General features: G+C 38.1%; 1 long non-coding RNA gene across 1 annotated transcript; it reads left to right on the top strand.

Annotated features, from left to right (window-relative positions):
* Window positions 1-3,330: 3,330 nt before the first annotated feature.
* Window positions 3,331-6,536, top strand: LOC130735378 (uncharacterized). Its single transcript, XR_009018423.1, has 3 exons — window positions 3,331-3,610; window positions 4,435-4,512; window positions 6,088-6,536. It is a non-coding gene; the product is annotated as an uncharacterized LOC130735378 (long non-coding RNA).
* The last annotated feature ends 4,994 nt before the right edge of the window (window positions 6,537-11,530 follow it).

Genomic DNA, 11,530 nt, shown 5'->3' with positions numbered 1-11,530 from the left:
GGTTGTCAAGGGGTTTCTCGTGACAAAACCCACCGGACTCTGAAGAAATCTCACAAATGGATGACCACTCCTCCAAACTAGACGGTTGGTTAAGCATCGTCCCGGCGGGAAGGGCTCTTACTGCGGGAACTAGCAAGGACTCCCAGGTCCTCGTTCGGAAGGCAATAATGTCTTTTTCCTCGAGCGGAGCTCCCCCGGGGGGGGGGGGGTGTGGGCGGGTCAACAGGAGGAACACACCGTAAAGGCGTGGTGACGGTGACTTTGCGATTGGAGTTTCTGGTTTGGCGTCTCGATGTCATTTCGAAAAGGGGATAGGAAGTGGAGGTTATTTTGACGCTGAGAAAGCTCGCCGGAAAAGAGGGCTGCGCGTGGGAAGCAGTGAAGGCAGAGGCAATGATCTATGAACAGGGACTAGCGCGTGAAAAAGAAGGCAAAAGGTCGTGGTCATGAAAGGATTAAAGGGTGAGGGGAGCAGCACCTTTATAAGCAGGGAGTGGTGATTGAGGGGAAACGTGTGAAGGGAAGCTGGGGGCAGTTGTTGGGAAATGCGGAGGAAAGGTGGGAGATCGTGTCCCATAATGGAGGAAAATGATTGCAGTTACGAGATTTCGGGAAGTGGGAATGACACAGTAAAGTGGAAATTGCAGCGGTTGGAGGTAATTGGTCCAGTATCCAAACTGACAGGCTTTATGGGGATTCGAGGGGACGTTTTGGTAGGACAATTGAGATTTGGCAGACCTCGACTGCCACGTGTCATAGGCCCTATGCGCATCAGAATATCACAAGTCAGAGTACACACGTAACTGTGACAAGGCAAGCAAACCAAGCGCCATCGCCACAAGCCCACATGTGGACTCGAGTCGCCAGGGGAACGTAGCAAGAAGTTCAAAATGTTAATTTTCAAGCTTTAATTACCAAGCCATGTTGGCCAGTGTTCTTCATTATTAAACCCTAAGTTTTAGCATTAATTAGCTTCTCATGGTCGTCGCCTTAGTTTTCTACTTAAAGACACACTTAGCTCTCATGCTTTGAGCTCGGTGTCTTGTGGACTGGGCGAGACCCCAGGGTCCCTCGCCCAGGAGCTCCCGCTTAGGGCGACGAGCGGACCAGGGACTTGGGCCTCTTCCCAGAAGCCCAACCGGGCCATTAGGAAGGTTAGAGGCGCCAAGCCGAACTCCACATCAATAAATAGGGGATGAATACCAATTGTAAAGGACTCTTAGCTCATTTGTCAAATAACAAGATTGAAATTCAGTTACTTTCTCTCTCTAAAGCGGTTACGCTCTCATTCTTTCTAGGAATCTCTCTCTAGGAATCTCGCATCACGTTCCTTATACTCTAGGTACTATACCTCATCTCAATGTTCATGGATAGAACATCTCTTCATTCAGGGTCTTAATTAAAGTCCCCGAGTAGATAAAGCCTAGCTTCGACGGGCTTCCGGGAAGCCAAACCTTTCGTGTGTACAATCTAGAGTTTCGTAGAGAAACACTGGTCGTGGGAAAAATACCCGAAGGTTCTTATTTTTCTAACGATTTTAAATTTCACTTAGACAGTGCTCTAGGAGCGAAAATAGCCTTTTTTCGGACACTCTCGAAATTAGCCGGGTGTAAAAGTGGCTCGAGCTATCGCTTAAACTGACTACAGTAATATCCTTAGTCATTTCCAGAACTTTCTTCTTTATTAAATTATCTAAAACAACCAACACTTGTTCAGGTTCCTTTCACGATACACCGAAACCTAATCGTGAATATGAAATTAATCTATTTAATCTATATCTAAATACTTGGGTCTTACAACCTGTGAGGGCGACCATGTTGGTATGAGGAAGGTCCGGACGCGGGTGGAGAGGTCCGAACTGTATCCCCTCTTCAGGTGCAGCTATTCCATGATAGACAAGGGCCTTATCTCGGCCCTTGTCGAGAGGTAGCAAGTGGAGACGAGTAGTGTCCACATGTCGTTGGGGGAGATGACAATGACTCTGGACGATGTGTCGGCTATACTACATCTCCTGATGGGCGAGAGATTCTATACTCCAGGATCGGTGTCGAGGGCAGCGGCGACGCAGACTTGTGCTTTGTTGTTGGGGGGGGGGGGAAGCAGTTGTTTATCATGAGGAGTTTGATAGACTGAATAGTGTGGGCCTCTGGTTTCAGTTGTTGCAGGATCTTTATTCGACGACTCTTGCAATTTTGTTTTATTATTTATTTAAATTATTTTTATCTATAATATTTGAATTAAACGATGACTGATTTTTTTATTTCAATATAGTTGGACATTACGACGAGGCAACTAGGATCTACCCGGTATATCTTGTCGGTGTGACGTTGTTTGCCTGCAAGACTGTAGGATATTACACCACCATTGTGAGACCCAAGTTTTTTAAGCTTAGGATAAATTAATTAAATATCCTATTCACGATTAGGTTTCGACGTATCGTGAAGGAAACCTGAACAAGTGTGTACCGAATGGAATAAATTTATGAAGGAGAAAGTTCAGGAAAAGGCTAAGAATTGTATTAAAATCGATATAAGTTATAGCGCGAGTCTTATTCGCTTATGTCAAGGGCAAGAGCATTAGTAAACGACTAATTTACTCTTAAAAAGCACTATAGAAACTAATTTCAAAAATCTTCAGAGAAATCTAAGAATTTCTCTTATTCCTTTCCATGTCAAGCGTTTCGACACGAAACTCTGGAATGTACGAACGTCCGATTTTAATTCTCGGAAGTTTGCCGAAACTGAATCACTGATAGCTCGAGAACCTTAAAATAAATTGTCGATGAAGACTTTTTTTCTATTCGGAGCTTCGAACGAAGATTCCACACGTGTGTACCGATTTCTTTCGATGTTTCCAATCTTTCTTCAGAAGGAAGTTTTCTCATCCGACATCAATTGCAAAAAGTAGTTTTGCGGCATATTTTGAAGCAGACTGCATTCAAGCCATTTTCCCACTTAAATGAACCCGATGCAACTATCATCCTTTCTTGGAACGACACTTAGCTTAGATGCACAATATGACAACGTCATATTTATTCTAAATGTCTCAAAATTATTCTTTAGCTCAAATTTTACTCATTTTCTTGTCCATGGATCATTTTAATTTGTTCAAAGTGATCCAAATTTATATTTTATTATTTCATAAAGTTCCTCATAATTTTTAGGATAATAATATATCATCCTTATATTTTTCTCTTAACTCTACGAGTTAAATCCTACAGTGTCTAAATCAATTCGTACCGATAATTACCATTTTATTATGTGTCTTTGCTCCTTCTCCACTTATATTTATTCTGGACCTTATCTCTCCCTCACTGGCGGCACACTTCATTCATTCTTTCCTTTCTTTCATTATTTTTCTTCTTCTCCCACTGGCAGCAAACTTCCACGCCATTCTCTTCTCTCTTTCCGTTTCCAATTTTGTTATTGTTGCATCCACACAACTCCCTCATCACCGTAAATACACACACACAAACCACAAATAATTATTTGATCTCCTTTCTCTTTTCCCTGTGGCTGGCCGTGAGCAAGGAGGAAGTGGAGATTCCGGCACCGTTTCGTCGTTTCTTGACCGATCGTCGCACTGACAGTTGCTACGCGTAGACCTCGAGGTACTGATGCAATTCCTTACTTCTGATCGTAAATTCTGTCGCTTTTCTCTATGTCTTTATGTGCTCAAAGTTTTGAGCTTTTTGTAAAAGTGTTCAAATAACTTGATTTCAGTGTCTAAACTTATTGCCTGCATGCCCAAGAGCATGAATATCCGGTTATTTTCTGCTGAATCTCGCCGAATCGTCGCGGAGCTTCAATTCTGTGAAAATACCAATTTTCTAACCAAAGCTTCGTTCTTTGGATTAAAAACTCTCGACTGAGCTTAGTGTCAGTAGGATTAGTTGTTATAAATGTCGTTAGAAACACGCTCATCAAATTTATTTCTCAAAATTCCGACTTTGAGTTTTCGGGCTAAAAACACTAACCAAAATACCCGTGTTAGTTTTCGACCCGATAATTTTTCTGAGAGTTTCCCTGGCCTAGATATCACCTAAGAATACCTAGGAATTAAATTAGATCGAAGAAAAAGTTTGGGAAACCCTATTTTGATAGTGGCCGAAACTTATTTGGTATGGTACCGTGTCCAAAAATAATTTTTGGGTCTGTATGACCTGAGTTATAGCGTAGCTCTCTCCGTTGTCGAAATTTTGGCTTTGGTTTCGTGTCATTCTGAGTTATGTAGCTCGAGTTATGGTCGTTTTAGCGAATAAAGTGTTTTTGTACAAAACTTGAATCGAGTCAAAACTCATCCTTTCGGGAAAAGCCCTTCCATTCGTGCCTAAATATTGTACTCTGAAGCTTCTTGAGCTTTGTCTAACGTTAGATAGTATTGTTTCGATTGTACCGACTTATTTTGATTGATTTTTGCTTTGTTTGCTCTAAGGTTCGTTTGTGGAAACCTTGGACTTGACTGAGCAAGCTTGTGAGTGTGACTTACACTGTAATTCTGGAGGAACTAGAGGTGAGGGCAACTTACCTTGCTAGCTAATATTTTAGGCGTCGATGAATTCGACTTGATTTATTGTTTATGCACCTGATTGTGATTGACTGGGAAACGTTTTCTGAGGCTTCGGCTGACAATGTTGAATATTTATCGCTGGATTTGTTTTGCTATTGATTCACATGCTATGTGCTAAATGGTTAATTTGGGATGTGTTGATATTGATTCACATGCTATGTGCTAAATGGTTAATCTAGGATGTGTTGATATATGTGCCATGACTCTCGGATTGTGCTAATTTGATTATGCAATTACACATATATCTGTTGTACGTCAGAGTGAGGATAACGGACAGTTATGCCAAATTTATCATGAGATTTTGGGAAAGTTTGACGGGACGAACGGAGGTTCGGGCCTTGTTATTGTTTAATGGATTGAGACCTTCTCTGGGAATTACTTGGGATGATGGGATCTTTTAAACTTATAAGATTAGAGATCAACCTAAATGGAAACTATTTTACAAGGAAAATTCATAATACACTAAACAACCTCTGAACCCTTTAAATAATGATAACAATGTCAGATGAAAGCTTAGACCTTGGATGTTAGTTTTGGAAAATGAGAAGTGTCGCCGAATCCAAGTTTTGGGGAAACTAATGAGTTTCTGAGTATGTTGGTAATCTTCGCTCGATGAGCAGTTTGTTGTTTGGCTATCTAAAGGATAAGCCGGGGAACTATAAGTTTCCAAGTACATTGGTACTCCTTCGCTCTTTGAGCAGTTTATTTAGCCATCCAAAGGATTAGCCGAGAAGCTTCACTGAGGCGTGAGACTTCGTGAAAGCATGGAACTTCACTGAAGCGTGAGACTTCGTGAAAGTGCGCAAATTCACTGAAGCGTGAGACTTCGTGAAAGCAGAAGCTTCACTGAGGCGGGAGACCTCGTGGAGACGAGAACCTTCGCTGAAGCGGGAGACTTTGCGGAGGCGTGAAACTTCACTGAAGCGTGAGACTTCGTGAAGGTGTGAAACTTCATTGAAGCGGGAGACTTCATGAAGGCGCGAAACTTCACTGAAGCGTGAGACTTCGTGAATGCGTGAAAATTCATTGAAGCGTGAGACTTCGTGAATGTGTGAGATTTCACTGAAGCGTGAGACTTCGTGAAAACGTAAGACTCCATTGAAGCGTGAGACTTCATGGAAGCGTGAGATTTCATCGTCGTTTACCCTAGGGAAAACGACAGGGAACATTTGTTTAGTTAGACACTTGTGCGTTGGGAGGACGATACATTGTTTGACTAACCTTATCACCTAACTTCATATGTTGAGATTTTGATGATTTGATATTGGTGAACGTCGTTATGTTATTTGTTGAATTGTTGAGATATTGAATATTGTGTTGTTACTAGAGATTCGATAACATGCCATGTATATACCTTAGGGTAGGCAATGCAGAATTTGTATGTATATATACAACATATATATATATACCCCCTTATTCTTCACATGTTGCTTGTATTATCTATTATATTCTGTGAGTTGACCCTCGCGCCTTGGCTTTGTGTTCATGTTTGTGTTTGGGCGGTCGGCCTGCTGCCAGACGTTCAACAGTTGATTCGTGATGGTTCGTCGTTCGGGGAGGACCCAGAGCGAAATGACTACTACTGAGCCTTCGACGTGGACCCAAACTTCTTGCAGGATCGGATGAGGGTCGATGTTAGGGGTGTAGTATATGGGGTTTCGTTGTCATAGTTCTGATTTTCATTTCTTATTTTGGGGCAGGGTAGGTCCCCGATTATTAGTTTTTTGTGTGGTTCTCTTCCATGAGGATCACAGGGAGTTTGTCGGACGTAGGAGGTCCTTTGGAGGCCGTTTTGGGCTGACTTACTTTCTTGGATGACTGTATTTATAAAACGTATGACTCTGACTATGGGTCACACTTATTTGCCTGCGGGCACTACTTTCAGTTACTTGATGTTACTTTCCGTCACTTGAGGACACTCGTGACGATGTTTTTAGTTGTTGCGAGGGCTGTACTTATATTGTATATTAGTCGCTGCTAATCGCGAGTGAGTTGAGTCTTTATTTCGACAAGTCATTTTATTTAAACAAAACGAAAAAAAATACCTGCTTTTCCGCTTTATTTTATTTTTCAGTTACTAAAGTGACACCTGGAAATCGGGGTGTTACAACCATACACTGGATTGGCATGCTAGCAGATCTTGAGCAAGTGTCACAATACGCATGGGGCCCATTGCGCTAGCCACGCTATATGACATGCTAGGCCATGCCTCACAGGGGTGACCCTGCCCAGATTGGAGGATACATGAAATTCTGGCAACCGTAGGACAAAAGTTCTACCAGATGTCTAAGACATCTTGTATAACATTACACAAATCATAACAAACAATTAAACAAGTATAAGAACAGAAACATTAAAATCACACAAGAGATTGTTAACCCAGTTTGGTGCAATATCACCTACGTCTGGAGGTTTTTCACCCGAGAAAGATAATCCACTATTATAGAGAAATTGTACACAAAGGTCTCAACAGAACGACCCCAGTTCAACTACCTTTTCTACCTATCTCTACCCGTGGCTTATTACTTAGTACTCCCCCTAAGTATGAGAGCCCCTCTCACTTTCTCACTCTCAATCACTGCCATAGTGATTGAACTCTAACAAGAGTACAAAGACAGATCTCAAGATCACACAACTCTTAGCTTACAACAATGGCGTAAAGCTGCTAAGAGAACACTCAGTATGAACTCAATAAAACCCTAATAAAAAGCACACGGAGAGCACCTTAGCAACTAGATCTTGGGTCTTCATAAGTAATAGTCTTCCAAGCCTTGTCTTCGATGGGCTTGAAAGTACACAAAGTCCATACACAATCAGGAAGTTGTTTCAGTAACAAACTAATGACATATCTGCACAGAATCTTCAAACCGTGATTTAAGGTTCAGACAAAAACTTCCACAACTAACTCCTAATCAAACCCTTATGAACTAGGTTTGACAACACTTGATATCTCCCTTGATGGCGCTCAGAAGCTTCCACAATAACCCTAACTTGATCACAAAGTAATCAATACAAAGCTTCACAAAATCTGCCAAGTAACAGAACGTTTCCTAGGGACAAATCTCATAGCACGATGTTACAACATCTTGTCCAACATATTGGCACATACATACATTAGCTAAAATGTAGACAACCATAACAAAGGAATAACAATACACATCGTTGCTTGTCGCTTGGGTCTTCAAGCACTTCCCCAGCAGCTTGATTCACAAGGTGGAGAACCCGGATTACACTGAGGACCAACCGAGAGCGTGCAAGTGGATTCCTTCGCATACTGAGTTTGCGCCGGTGCGGGCACAACGAGTTATATTTGATGAGATCATGACAGATGACGTCGAGTGGACCCCATGTGAGGAGCATAGGGGTCACTGACCGCGTGATGCTAGGGAATTGTACTCTGGGTTCATCCGGTCTCCTTATGGGGGTGCCGTGCAACCACATCTGCCAGAGCGAGTGTTGCGACGGTTTGGATACATCCAGACGATCCCGCGGAACCCTTCTATCGTGATGGACACCCTGAGGGTTAGCTCAAGTGGTAAAAGACCGGGGACATAAGGGTTGAGTGAGATGAAGGGTGACGGATGACGGGTCTAGGGTGCGAACCCTAAGGAATGACTAATTTACTAACATTACTAATAATTAACATTTACTTATAAAAAATATTCAGGTTTATGTTTTCTACAAGACATTTACCTCTAAAATTAATTTAAAAATAATATCTCTGTTGCATGGGTCAACAATTATGAAAACCACAGAAGAATTTAATAATTGTGCTTCTACAAGACAAAAATAAACATATCCATCGCCAAAAAAACTTAAAGACAAACCATTTATAAAAACAAACACATTTTTCACAAAACAAAACTTAAAAATTTCTGATATAATAAATATTTATTCTTTTAATACCAAAAAATCTTTTAAAAGATAACACACAAATCGTAAAAATAAACATAGTAAACAAAAATGAATATCCACCGTGGAAAGTAAAAAATACTAGTTTATATATATCTGTATTGTAGGTGCATGGTGATTCACATTTACAAGAATAAAAGACATTTTTAAAGATAAAATGTCATTTGACAAAAAATATCAAACATATAAAATTTTAATTCTCTTAATTTCACAACCAAATAATATTTAATTTTTTTTTGAAACTAATAATATTTTATTTTAAATTTGGAGCATGAATTTGTTTAGTAATATCAACTTATGTTATACTAGTATTTTTACCCGTGCGTTGCACGGCGAGTTGATTTACTTGTGAGTTTTTTTTTTGAACGTCTTGTGAGTTAAATTTATAAAAAGAACTAAATTAATGAAATAACTTCAAATTAATTAAAATAAGTGAGATCATGTACATAGTGCAACTGAAACTTAGAAAACAATGCAACAGCCTAATACAGCCAACAATGTGGAATGATCACCACAAATCTAATCTCCATACTTGCGATCGAAAAGCTTAGTTTCATACACTGCAATAAAGTAACAAATCAATGAGTTATGTTCAGCTTAACAACAAAAAACAGTTAATTCATTTGATGCCAAGTTTAAACAGACTTGATATATCTTGGAAATAATTAGATAATGGAAAATACAGTCACCTCTGAGACATGAAGCAAATTGCCAACAACTGATCACAGTCAGATTAGGGTTATATTAAAAAAAAATTAATTGTTGTACTACATACCTTTCACTTGCCAAATATTTTCAAATACTTCTTTATACACAACATTACGGGTTCTGTTTGAAACATTTCCTTCTTCATCGATGATTAGAATTTTCAACCCACTTTGTAACATCATATTTTTTTAAACCTGAACAAATTTTCATGTAAAATGTTCCTTCCCGTGGGAGCTCATAACCTTAATATGTTAACATAAATAAATTAATAGTATAGATCTATTTTTTTTAATCCTCATATTATTCTCACTATCAAATTATTATAGTTATACACATAAATATGCACTCTTAAAATTATGAAAAAATACTAAAACTAATTATATTAAATTTATTTTCCATTAATAAAAACATTAAATTATTTTCATATAAGATACCTCTTCTCATGGAAAATGTTTACTCTATAACGTCATATTTTGTCTAAACCTGAACAAATTTTCATGTAAAATGTTCCTTCCCGTGGGAGCTCATAACCTTAATGTTTTAGCATAAATAAATTATTAGTATATATCTATTTTTTTTAATCCTCATACTATTCTCACTATCAAATTAAACGATCATATTTTGTCCATTACTGAAAACGGATTGAATTCAATTATCTATAAATTTAAAATGAAATTCCCATGTAAAATAATTCCTCCCATGAAAAGTATTTATTATGTGATTCAAATGTTCCTCTTCGTAGGAGTTTTTACCCTTGTTATTTCTATAAAAAAATGCAAGAGGATTATATTGTTATATAGTACAAATTTAGCATGAAAATATATTGCAAACTGATAAAATCTTATTAAAACTTATTATTTATTTATTTTTATATGAAAGTATTTTCTTGTAAAATTTTCCTCCCCGAGCTTTAACCTTGTAATTTAAATATAAATAATAATTATATAAGTATTAATGTCTTCTAATCTCCGCACGACATATTTTCATCATCAAATTATCTTACTTGTATATATAAAATTGGTGCAATCCTTTTTGGAAGAAATAGCTTGAAAAACCAACTATGCTTATCTTCATGGTAAATTCCTCTCAATTTGTTGTCCACTAAAACCTTATCTCTTTTATGGAATCATAATGTTTTTTGAACTCAATGGAATCCTTAATGTCACAACTACAAAGTGATGGAATCAGGCCCCGTGTGGGAAAACAGCTTAATTAAGCGCTTATTCATAAGCTATTTTAAAAAAATGATTGAAATAAATTGAAAATAAGTTATATATAAACATAAACTCTTTTTCATAAGCTAAAATGAGCTCAAAACAACTTATAATAGGTCATAAGCAATTTGCTTAAGCCCTCCAAACATTGGCATAAGAGTTTATGCTATCAAATAAGCTCTTCCAAAACCTCTGTTCCCATGCTAAAGGAAAAGAATGGCCCATGGCATCACAAAGTTTAATTGTAACACAATCACATTAAAAACTAAGAAGATTAAATATGCAGCAAGGACATGCTTTTATTTCCACAGTCTATAAACAAATTAACTCATACAACAGGTAAACAACAGTGATTTTATTTCCACCGTCTAGGTGTTCATTGGTTCTCAACCAAGGCACAATGGAGTGCTTTTCCAAAAGAAATACTAAACATAAGGAGAGAAGCATCTCGTAGTGAAATAAGAAACCCTATTTTCGCTTATTAGGATACACTGGAAAATTTATGTCTTACTCTAGCAAGTAAAATATTAGACCCCGCAACATAAAATATCCATAACATACTATTAGATAAGAGAGTGGACGAAAAAGAGAATTGACATTTCCTTTAACCATGAAAATCCACACCATAAACCACCTATCAAAGTCCCCTAACTCTACAAAAAGGACTACATAGAGCTGAATAGAATGTATTCTCTTCAAATGACTATATAATTGGCTCTTATCATCTTCATCTCATATTGCTTGCAAGATTATCATTTTGTTATTCATTCCTTCTCTTATTGATATTGAGATGAGTCTGGAAGTGACATCACTTGTACTCTGGAATAAGAGAAAACTACAATCATATCAATAAAGAATTAAAGATTAGTTCCAAGACAGGTTTTAAAAATGAACAGAAGATAAAAATGAAAGGCGTAAATTATATCTAGCAATTTACGTTGAAGACATGATATCACAAGAAATTGAGAAAGCTAAATATGAACTCTTTATAGATACAAAAGCAAAAGCTATAACTGAGGCCATCTTAAAAGTCATGGACTCTGTATGACTCCATCCATCTTAAGCATCATTCAAGACCCCTGCCATTAATTTGCTTATATCAGTTAAGTGATAAATGAATGAGATTA

The sequence above is a fragment of the Lotus japonicus genome, chromosome 2 (assembly GCF_012489685.1).
Source record: "Lotus japonicus ecotype B-129 chromosome 2, LjGifu_v1.2".
NCBI classification, from domain to species: Eukaryota; Viridiplantae; Streptophyta; class Magnoliopsida; order Fabales; family Fabaceae; genus Lotus; species Lotus japonicus.
The sequence above is the reverse complement of the archived record's forward strand: the minus strand, read 5'-3'. Positions and strand labels throughout refer to the sequence as shown.